A 12698-nucleotide genomic window follows, 5' to 3' on the forward strand; every position below is an offset into this window, starting at 1 on the left:
CTGGTCTGAGTGATCCCTGGGCAAAATCGTCCCTGGTCAAAGTGGCCCCTGGTCAGAGTGATCCCTGGTCCAAGTGGTCCCTGGTCAGAGTGATCCCTGGTCAAAGTGGCCCCTGGTCAAAGTGGCCCCTGGTCAGAAGGGTCCCTGTTCAAAATGGTCTCTGGTCCGAGTGGTCCCGGGTCAGAGTGGTCCCTAGTCAGAGTGGTCCCGGGTCGGAGTGGTCCCTGGTCAAAGTGGTCCCTAGTCAGAGTGGTCCCTGGTCAAAGTGGTCCCTGTTCAAAGTGGCCCCTGGGCAAAGTGGTCCCAGATCAGAGTGGCCCCTGGTCACAGTGATCCTTGGTCAGAGTGATCCCTGGGCAAAACGGTCCCTGGTCCAAGTGGTCCCTCCTCAAGTGGTCCCAGGTGAGAGTGACCTCTGGGCAAAGTGGCCCCTGGTCAAGTGGTCCTTGGTCAAAAATAAAGATTGGGAGCTACTGAGTTAGTTGGATGTCATTTTAATGGTAGCGCCACCTCCATCCATTCCAGGAGGCTTTGTGGCAATAGGAGGGCCAGAAAATGCCCAGAAATCAACCTGGAGCCACATACAGCCCATTTGTGGGTGTTGTGAGTACAATGTTTCTGCTTCTGTCCAGGTACTCGATACGTCCAGCCCACGTGGGAAACGAGACTCACAGTCGAAAGAGCAGCTGCAGTCACAAACCGGACCCTTGTAGCCGTGAAACGAGAGACGTGACTCAACTCTGAGCCCTTCCTTCCTTTTTGCACGGATTGCAAACGCCTTCCCTTCTCCTTCATGCATGGAATTAACAACAGACTTTGGTGCTGAAGGGGCAAAACAATGTTCTATGGGGACGTTATGGTGAACTCCATGTCATCCATATATCTTCCATCCAGAGGCTTCCATCTGGAGAGGATGACCAAAAGCTTCAACAGTTGGTCTCTTTGGTGTCAATGATTGCTGTTCTCGCTCTCCATCTGGTGCTTTATTCTCCATTGCTTGGTTCCTCCTCTTCCATCCAAAAGGGCAACTGGATCTGGATTTTCTGAACTTCAGGGCACCAGGAGGTTGTCCTCGTGGTGGTGGTGTCTATCTCTTCATAGACATCTTCCTGAGGATCCGAATCGAGCATTGCTCTGGACATGGATGCCTCCTTCATGGACAGACGGGCCTCTATCGTGAAAAGGTGGCCCTTGGAAGATGCGGAAAGCGTTTTATTAGAGTACTCATTAGGCGACAGGGCTTTCTCACCTTCCCTCAAGGGTTGGCCAAGGGAATTTGCATCCACGGATCCTTCAGCATCTGGGATTCCTCCCTCCAAGGTTGCATCTCTTGGAGAGGAGGTGTCCACAGAGTGATGATAACCAACACTCCTGGTTTCTTCCATCTCCTGGATGGTGATCCTGTTGTCCTCATTCTTCAGAGTCAGTTGCGTAGTAGACATCGTAGGAAGATAAACTTCTTCATAAACGGATTCGGCCTCGTTTTCACGCCGCTCATGCTGGGAAACTGGAAGTGGGAGCGCGGGCAAAGCCATCGATGGCCAGAGTTCTTGCAACCGCGACTTCTCCGTGTTCTCATCCAGGCCGAGGCAAGCAAGAGCCATTTCACGGTCTGCAAAATCAGATACAAAAACAAGAGTTGTTTTCCCGGCTCTCTTTGGGTCATTTGGTTCATGGACACCCTCTCCATCTAGATTTCCCACACCCTGCATTGCCTGATCTCTAGGGGTGCATCTACATTGTCAAAATATTTATTTATTTACAATATTTATATTCCGCCCTTCTCACCAGCAGGGGACTCAGGGCGGATTATAATGTACATATACATGGCAAACATTCAATGCCATAGACACACAACATATATAGACACACACAGAGAGGCTATTCAACATTCCAGCTTTTCATGAGGGTATTCTGGCCACCAGGGGAGCTGTCGATTCACCGTCCCTTTGTGACACTGATTAAGTACTTCCTCATTCTTTGCAGGCTTGCTGGAGATTTTTATGGCCTTGTAAATTAGTCAAATTAGCCTCCCCGTGTAGGCGGTACCTAAATTTCCTACTTGACAGATGCAACTGTCTTTCGGGCTACAGAAGTCGACAGCAAGCTACACAAATTGGTCCATTTGTGACACTGATGAAGTACTTCCTCATTCTTTGCAGGCTTGCTGGAGATTTTTATGGTGTCGTAAATTAGTTAAATTAGCCTCCCCGCATAGGCGGTACCTAAATTTCCTACTTGACAGATGCAACTGTCTTTCAGGCTACAGAAGTCGACAGCAAGCTACACAAATTGGTCCATTTGTGACACTGATGAAGTACTTCCTCGTTCTTTGCAGGCTTGCTGGAGATTTTTATGGTGTCGTAAATTAGTTAAATTAGCCTCCCCGCGTAGGCGGTACCTAAATTTCCTACTTGACAGATGCAACTGTCTTTCAGGCTGCAGAGCTCGACAGCAAGCTACACAAATTGGTCGGAAGCTCACTCCCACCTTCGAACTCATGACCTTTCGATCAGTAGTGTTAGAAAGTTTGCCCCCCAAGTTAGAAAGTTTGCTGTAGCAAAGTTACAGTTGTGACGTAGCAACCAGAATAATGTTATGGTTGGGGTCACCACAACATGAGGACCTGTATTAAGGAGTGGTGGCATTAGGAAGATTGAGAAACACATGGTGTTACCTTTCAGATGAATTGTTTCAGTGGAGGGCTGTCTGCTGGCCACATCTAGCCGCCCTTTGAAGGTCCTGGGGTCAGTGTCCCATGGAGGCCACGTCCCCTGAGCTATTGAACGTGCGCTGGGGTGTCCACAACCACATATTGGACATTTGTACTCTCTCTCTGTGAGGCATGAATCTCTTGGCAAAGTCATGGCTGCATTGTGTTGCGAGCTCCAGATCTTCTGATGTTCAGGATGCATCTTCCTTGCTTGGGAGACATCATCTAACTGTCGAGAAGACCTCTCTCTCCTCCCAGGGTAGTGAGGTAAAAACAACATTTCAAAATGGGGTCTCTTTGGGCAAATGAGGCCATCCTCTTCAGTCAGGGTGGACGTGCTGGAAATGGAAGATGCGTAGGGTGTTGTGGTAGGTGGAGAACATGGGCGATGTTGTGATGTCCGCTTCTGTCTCACGTTGACTTTGCGTGCTAACAAGGAAACATCAGCATAAAGATCACTCTTCCACGTTGCCTGTGTGCGTCTGACCACGTGCTTAGGGTACCTCCTCTCCAGCAAGCCTTCCATGTCAGAGTACTTCTTGGATCGAGTAGACGCAAAGCAGGCCAGGTGGTGATGGCTCGGTCTCCAAATGGACGCAGAGCTCTTCCGTATTGACAACCATTGTTGGGACGGTTGGAAGCGAAATCTGCTTTGATGAGACCTCTTGACAGAAGTCTCATAGACCCGGTCTTGGCGTCTCTCCGTCTTCTGGGCACTTTCACCAGGAACATTGATATGGACCAAAACTTGTGAGCATTGGAGGCCTCCAGGTTGGATCTCACAGTGCGAAGCCTGGCCATTGACCGATTTCTCCAAGGCTGAAAAATCTCGATGTCTCTCTACCTTCTGGGCACTTTGATCAGGAACATTGATATGGACCAAAACTTGTGGGCACCGAAGACCCCCAGGTTGTATCTCAGGGTGCGAAGCCTGATCATCGACTGTTTTCTCCACGACTGAAAAGCAAACAAATAGATGTGAGAAGTGAGAAACAGAAACCCAGCTTCCTCTCCTTGTTCTAATATGTATAGCCAGGGCCGTCCCTAGGTAATTTTCAAGTGTAAGCAAACAGTATTTTGGTGCCTCCCCCCCCACCCCCCCAATCCAATCAATGAAAAATTATATATGGGGCATGGACAAATTTTGGCCCTCCGGGTATTTTGGACTTCCTACTGGCTTCAGGAAAGGCAAAAGCTGCACATCGCAAGTGCTGAACCTGACTCAGCACATAGAAGATGGCTTTGAAAGGCAGCAGATCACAGGAGCTGTCTTCATAGACTTGTCAGCAGCCTATGATACTGTGAACCACCGCCTCCTCCTGAGAAAAATGTATAATATCACAAAGGATGACCACTTTCGCCTCATAGGAAACCTGCTACAAAACAGGAGCTTCTTTGTTGAGTTCCAGGGCCAGAGAAGCAGATGGCGGAAACAGAAGAACGGCCTGCCTCAGGGAAGCGTGCTTGCCCCATCCATGTTCAACATCTACACAAATGACCAGCCACTGCCAGAAGGGACAGAGAGTTTCATCTATGCTGACGATCGTGCCATCACCACTCAAGCAGGGAGCTTTGAGATGGTTGAAAAGAAGCTCTCCGAAGCTCTAGGTGCTCTTACTGCCTATTACAGGGAAAACCAACTTATCCCTAATCCATCTAAAACACAGACATGCGCCTTTCACCTTAAGAACAGACAAGCATCCCGAGCTCTGAGGATTACCTGGGAAGGGATCCCACTGGAGCATTGCAACACACCCAAATACCTGGGAGTCACTTTGGACCGTGCTCTTACCTACAAGAAGCACTGCCTGAACATCAAGCAAAAAGTGGGCGCTAGAAACAACATCATACGAAAGCTGACTGGCACAACCTGGGGATCACAACCAGACACAGTGAAGACATCTGCCCTTGCGCTATGCTACTCTGCTGCTGAGTACGCATGCCCAGTGTGGAACACATCTCACCACACTAAAACAGTGGATGTGGCTCTTAATGAGACATGCCACATTATCACAGGGTGTCTGCGCCCTACACCACTGGAGAAATTACACTGCTTAGCCGGTATTGCACCACCTGACATCCGCCGGGAAGTAGCAGCCAATAGTGAAAGGACCAAGGCAGAGACATCTCCAGCTCATCCCCTGTTTGGGTATCAACCAGCACGTCAACGACTTAAATCAAGACATAGTTTTCTTAGATCTACAGAGACACTCGCTGGAACACCCCAGCAAGCGAGAGTCCAAAAGTGGCAGGCCCAAACCCAGCACCTCAATCCATGTGTGATACCAGATGAGAGACTCCCCCCTGGGCACTCAGAACACTGGGCGACTTGGAAGGCGCTGAACAGACTGCGCTCTGGCACCACGAGATGCAGAGCCAACCTTCAGAAATGGGGCTACAGGGTGGAATCCTCGGCATGCGAGTGCGGAGAAGAACAAACCACTGACCACCTGCTGCAATGCACCCTGAGCCCTGCCACATGCACAATGGAGGACCTCCTTGTGGCAACACCAGAAGCACTCCAAGTGGCCAGATACTGGTCAAAGGACATTTAACCAAATACCAAATTTGCAAAATCTGTGTGTTTTTTTTCTTTTTTCTTTTTAATCTGTGTGTTTGTTTTGTTCTGTTAGAATTGTAACACAATGGTATGGTTGCTGATGACACGATAAATAAAATACTGGCTGTTTGGAATTGTGGGAGTTGAAGTCCAAAACACATGTAGGGCCAAAGTTGGCCCATGCCATACATATACATGGTCGTCCTCCTGCCCTCCTCCTCCTCCTCCTGGAGGACCATGTCTCCCGGCAGTGGCACTTCCTCCTCCTGAGGCTAAGGCGAGGCAAAGGAGGCGGCAGGGAAGAAGAGAGCCGGTTAGGCCCACGGAGGAGGCGGCACCGACATGGCGGCTCCCCTCTTTGCGCTGCTGCTGCTTCTTCTCCATTGGGAGCAAGACCACAGTGTGAAGTTCTGCTAACCACCACTGTGCAAGTAGGCCAGGGGTATTTACGGAGGCTCCTCAAGAGCGCCCCTGGGCAAAATGCACTATACCGCAATTGCTTACTTTGCGCAGTGGTTGAGCCGCCCCTGTGTATAGCCTACCATTTCATTTGGCACCCAAGGGAACTTAAACAGATATATATCTACGAAGGACCCCCCCAAAAAGGAAGGTGCCAGTCTGATCTCACCATCAAGAAGGTCCTCTCTTGTGTTCCCACCAGACATAACCATTTATTTATTTATTATTCGAACTTATATGCCGCCACTCCCCTGGCGCTCGGAGCGGCTTACAAGAACAGGCTAAAATCGAACAATTTAAAAACAGCAATATCAAATATCAAAGGCCTGTTGAAACAGATATGTCTTACATGCCCTGCGGAAAGCTGATAAGTCCCGCAAGGCACAGACTTCAGGTGGCAGAGTATTCTAGAGTGATGGTGCCACTGCTGTGAAGGCTCTGCGTCTGGTTGCTGTTAGACGCAAGGTCTTGACACTGGGGACCTCCAATAAATCTTGGTCCTCAGAACGGAGGAATTTCTGGGGTTGGTAGGGGGTGAGGCGGTCCCTCGGGTACATCGGCCCCAGACCATGCAAGGCCTTAAAGGTGAGTACTATTACTTTGAAAGTGATCCGGTGCTCAATTGGTAACCAATGCAGCTGTAGTAAGATTGGTGTTATGGGGCATCTCATAGGAATTCCCGCAAGAAGCCGAGCAGCTGCATTTTGTACCAGCTTGACCTTCTGGATCACCGACAGAGGAAGGCCAATGTAGAGGGCGTTAGAGTAGTCCAGTCTTGAGATGACCGTAGCCTGGATCACCTTAGCTAGGTCGCCCCTGGACAAGTAGGGGGCCAGCTGTCTAGCCTGCAGATTAAAAAAAGGCAGTTCTGCTAACGGCAGAGACCTGGGCCTCCATCGTCAGCAGAGGGTCCAAAAGGACTCCCAGACTCTTTACCAACGATGACGGGTGTAGTGCCTCGCCATCCAGGGTAGGCAGCTGGATATCCCCACTGCCCGGTTGACCCAGCCATAGGATCTCTGTCTTTGCTGGATTCACCCTCAACCTGCTGGCACGCAGCCATCCAGTAACGGCCTCGAGGCACTGATGGAAACAATCGGGTACAGTCCGGTTGGCCTTCCATCTCCAGCACCAGCTGAGTGTCATCGGCGTACTGGTAACACTCAAGCCCAAAACCTTGAATCACCTGAGCAAGTGGTCGCACATAGATGTTAAACAACAGAGGGGAGAGAATGGCACAAGATAGAGGGGACCTCTCAGAGACCAGGCCTCCCCTCTCCACTCGCTGTCCACGGTTGTGAAGAAAGGAGGACAGCCAGTTTAAAGCTCTCCCCCTGACTCCAACAGCAGCAAGGCGGTGGGTCAAAAGATTGTGGTCAACTGTGTCAAATGCCATAAAGGTGATGGGATGGAGAGAAGGGCCTCCTCAGAAGGTTTCTATTATCATCATCATCATCATCATTATTATTGTTATTACTTTACTGACACAAAAACACAGTATGTCACAGCAAATGAGATCTATATGCTGGATTTCGTATCACAAAATTACAAGTCGAACACTTCCCAAGCATCTAGGACTGTGTGATGTATTTTCGAATGATGCATGTAGATCCAAGCAAGGTGGCCTTTTGCAGTTGACAGATTGTGATTTTGTCAATGCCAGCTGAGATCTTTTGGCATGGCACCCAGTGTGCCGATGACCACTGGGACCATTATTATTGTTATTGTTGTTGTTGTTGTTATATGCTTGAATCTTGGGCTGTTTCTTTGTGCCATGATGCCCACTTACCACAAGGTGGTCTCTCCGCCTGGCTGGAAGCAGACTGCTGAAGACAGAGGTCACTGCATCCCTGGTTTGTCTTAGCCGAACTTTGCTCTTCACTGCTATGGCAATTCCTAGGTGCAGCGACATGATCCACCTTTTGTTCGCATGCTGTGGCCTCGTTCTCTCTGTTGTTTTCCCCATACAACTGGCAACGTGATTGATCCAAGACAGGGGATCCCGCTTCTTGTCCATCCTCATGAAGACTCACAGCGCTTTGGCACGCAGCGTCCGTCGACAGCACAGCAACCAATGGCTTTGGAGATGGGCATCTTGTTGGCTCTGCCTGGCAACCAGAAGATGTCTGTCTTGCCACGCAGCCTGGATCCAAACTCACCGCTGTATTCTGGACAACTGGAAAGCTGCAAAGGACCTGTGGCTTTGTATCCGAGGGCTTCTTTTCACTCGAGAGAGATTGAAATATCTTGTCCTGGTGGGTTGCCTTGCTTTCAGTCCTATATGCAAAGCGGGGGAAATTCCAACGTTGGCGAAAGTGGCAGAAGCAACAGCAGCAGCAGCAAAGCAAAAATATCGCTAAACTAGTGAAGATCCCTCCTGTAGGTACAAAGGGAAAACCATTAGATGCAGCTCTATCCTTCCCACTCCTCCATGTGGCATTTTTTACCAAGTTACAAAGTAGTAATTAAGTTAATTATTAATTAACTTAATGGAGTGTATCATCCAGTTTCGGGAGACAGAGGCTGAAATTCTGTTTGGAATGTATGAGTTTGTAAATCGAGCTCTTTCACAATGTCCATATTCACTGAGGAGCTCCTGTGATGTTACAACATCCACTGCGCAAAGGTGGGATGACTGATGGCCTGTGACCCAAATTACAATGAGTACCAATAAGCATCAGGATAGTCTCCATTGCGCATCTGGACACTGGGTCAGATGTGGTGGAGAGTCCAATACAAATCACACATGCTTGATGCACATCAAGAGTGCCCAGTGTCCACTGGAAGCCCCCCACGTATCCAATGCACATCAGGTGTGCCTGATGCACCTTGGGAGTGGCCAGTGCGGTGCATGGAATCATAGAATAATAGAGTAGGAAGAGACCGTATGGGTCATCTAGTCCAACCCCCTGCCATGCAGGAAAAGGACAAGTATCCCTGACAGATGGCCATCTAGCCATAACAACAACTAGTACTACTACAACTACAACTACAACGATGATGATAATAGAGTTGGAAGAGACCACATGGGTCATATAGTCCAACCCCCACCCATGCAGGAAAAGCACAAAGTATCCCCCGACAGATAGATGACCATCCAGCCGTGATGATGATGATGATGATGATGATGGCAATAGAGTTGGAGAAGACCACATGGGCCATCTAGCCCAACTTCCTGCCATGCAGGAAAAGCACAAATATCCCTGATAGATGGCTATCTAGCCGTGACAACAACGATGACGACGACGACGATAGAGTTGGAAGAGACCACATGGGCCATCTAGTCCAACCCCCTGCCATGCAGGAAAAGCACAACCAAAGTATCGCTGACAGATGACCATCCAGCCATGATGATGACGATGATGACGATGACGGCAATAGAGTTGGAAGAGATCATATGGGTCATCTAGTCCAACCCCCTGCCATGCAGGAAAAGCACAACCAAAGTATCGCTGACAGATGACCATCCAGCCATGATGATGACGATGATGACGATGACGGCAATAGAGTTGGAAGAGATCATATGGGTCATCTAGTCCAACCTCTTGCCATGCAGGAAATCACAAGTATCCCTGACAGATGGCCATCTAGCCATAACAACAACAACAACAACAACAACAACAACAACAACAACAACAACGATGATAATAAAGTTGGAAGAGACCACATGGGACATCTAGTCTAACCGCCTGCCATGCAGGAAAAGCACAAAGTATCCCTGACAGATGGCCATCCATCCATGATGGTGATGGTGATGATGATGATGATGACTACGACGATGACGCTGCTGATAGAGTTGGAAGAGACATGGGCTATCTAGTCCAACTTCTTGCCATGTAGGAAGAGCAGAATCCAAGTATCCCTGACCGATGGTCATCTAGCCATAACAACAACAACAACAATGATGATGATGTTGATGATAATAATAGAGTTGGAAGAGGCTACATGGGTCATCTAGTCCAACCTCCTAGCATGCAGGAAAGGCATAACCAAAGCATCCCTAATAGATGGCTATCCATCCATGATGATGATGATGATTATGGCAATAGAGTTAGAAGAGACCACATGGGCCATCTACTCAAACTTCCTGCCATGCAGGAAAAGTACTAATATCCCTGACAAATGGCCATCTAGCCATAACAACAGCAACAAGAACAATGATAATAGAGTTGGAAGACATCACATGGGTCATCTAGTCCAACCTCCTACCATGCAGGAAAAGCATGACAAAAGTACCCCTGACAGATGACCAACCAGCCATGATGATGGTGATGATGACGATGATGACGATGACGATGGCGATGGCGATGATGCTAGAGTTGGAAGAGACCACATGGGTCATCTAGTCAAACTTCCTGCCATGCTGGAAAAGCACAAATATCCATGACAGATGGCTATCTAGTCATAACACCAATAACAGCAGCAGCAGCAATGATGATGGCAATAGAATTGGAAGAGACCTCATGGGCCATCTAGTCCAACCCCAGCCATATAGGAAAAGCACAATCAAAGTACCCCTGACAGATGGCCATCCAAACATAATAATAATAATAATAATAATAATAATAATAATAATAATACATAAGAGTAGGAAGAGACCACATGAGACATCTAGTCCAACCCACTGCCATGTAGGAAAAGCACAATCAAAGTATCCCTGGCAGATGGCCATCCAGCCTCTGATTAAAACTTTCCAAGGAAGAAGCTTCTACCACAATCCAAGGCAGAGAGTTCCACTATTGAACAGCTTGTATGGTCAGGAAGTTCTTCCAAATGTTCAAGTAGAATCTCCTTTCCTATCATTTGAAACCATTGCTCTGAGTCCTTGTTTCAAGGGCAGCAGAAAACAAGTCTGCTCCCTCTTCCTTAGGACACCCTTTCACATATTTATACATGGCTGTCATGTCTCCTCCCAACCTTCTCTTCTGCAGGCTATACATTCCCAATTCTTTAATCCCTCATAGGGATGCATGGTCTCTAGACCTTTCATCATTGTAGTTGCCCTCTTCTGGACACCTTCCAGGTTAGAGTCAACATCTCTTTTGATCTGTGGTGCCCAGAATTGGACACTGTATTCCATCAAAAGAGGTCTGACCAAAGCATAATAGAGAGGCATGATGACTTCCCCCAATCTGGACACTAGACTCCTTTGGACGCAGCCCAAAATCCCATTGGCTTTTGGAGCTGCTGCATCTCACTGTTGGCTCATGTTCAAGTTGTTATCCACGAAGTCTCCAAGATCTTTTTTCACATGGACTGTTGTATCTTTGCATTTCATTATTTTTTGTGCAATTCACAAATATATTAATTCTGTAATGTAGTCATGGATTTGTATAGTCATGTAATATAGGACTTTATCCCATGAAACACCCCCCCCCCCCACACACACACACGGGATAAAGTCCATAGATTGTGACATAGGATCTCGGTTTTTATCCATTACCTAGGTATCCGTAGAGAAAGCTCAGGTTCCAAAACGTGGGAGGAACATGTGTGGATGTTGTTGATGATGAGGAGGAGGATGAAGAAGGTGATGATGGCAAAGATGAAGATGAAGATCGTGAGGAGCACCCTTCAGGCTTGGTGCCAGTCACCTGCTGACCAGCAAGGCTAGGAGGTCCATCACAAGTGACCCCATCAGGAGTCTGAATTTTCTCCAGGAAAGGCTCCATGGAGATGACCAACTGGCAGGTGCACATCCATGGGTTTTCATGAAGGAACAGGAAGCTGATGGAGGTCGGAAGGATGGGCAGGACGGTCAGCCTGTTTCGAAACAAGATGAGATGCCTGAGGGCTTTCAAAGGCTGGAAGACCTCATGGTGGATGAAGAGAATCCTGTTGTTTGATAAGTCCAACCTGGTCAGCAAAGGCATCCCGTAAAACGTGTCCATGGAGAGATATTGGATCAGATTGGAAGACACCACCAGTTCGGTCAGTTTGGTTAAGTTCTGAAACGTCCGAGGAGGAAGGTAGGCAATTTGGTTGGCCCCAAGGTGAAGCCTGAGGAGTTCTGGCATCTCCAAGAACCAGAACTCTCTCACAAGGTCCAAGCTGTTGTTGGCTAGGATCAACTCCTGGAGGAAGGGAAGGCCAGTGAAAGCCATGGGCTCGATCGTGCAGCTGAAGAGGTGGTTGTTGCTGAGGTTCAAAACTTGCAGGGTGTTGAATTGCATTGAGAAAAAGGCAAAATCAAACAACGAAGAAATGGGGCATCCTGTAATCGACAAGAATTGGAGGCGGGGGAATTTCGCGAAGGACAGCGGCGGGATCTCAGTGAGGTTTCCGTACAACAGCGTTATCTTCTCTGTTTGGCTTGACAAACCTCCTAAGACTGGATATGGAAGAGATGGAATGGAGACAACGGTTAGAAAGATGGAATGGAGAAGCAGATATAAACATTGCTCCATCAATATTTAACATTTTGTTTACACAAATGATCAGCCACTGCCAGAAGGGAAGGAGAGTTTCATCTATGCCGACGATTGTGTCATCACCACTCAAGCAGGGAGTTATGTAAGCTGCCCCGAGTCTCCTTGGGGAGATGGAGGAGTGGTATAAATGGGGTTGTTGCAGGTTTTTCCGAGCTATATGGCCATGTTCTAGAGGCATTTTCTCCTGACGTATCTGTGGAATGACCAGGGTGGGACAAAGGACTTTTGTCTGCTGGAGCTAGGTGTGAATGTTTCAACTGACCACCTTGGCAGTATTAAAAAACTCAAAAATTACAACAGCAAAACAACAGAGAGTAAACAATCAGGCACATCAAATCACTCTCAACAAAAGATTCCCCCCAGACACTTCCAAGCCATTAAATGTTAATCAACGTGGTCAGTTGAAACATGGATTAAACATGGAAGTGTAGCAACAACACACACACACACACCCGTAGCCAGAACCAAGCACAGCCTCCAAGATGCCAAAGATGGGAAAGCCTATCTATACCTCTATCTATGTACAGTCGTCTGT

Source organism: Anolis sagrei, chromosome 11 (genome assembly GCF_037176765.1).
Source record: "Anolis sagrei isolate rAnoSag1 chromosome 11, rAnoSag1.mat, whole genome shotgun sequence".
Lineage (NCBI taxonomy): Eukaryota > Metazoa > Chordata > Lepidosauria > Squamata > Dactyloidae > Anolis > Anolis sagrei.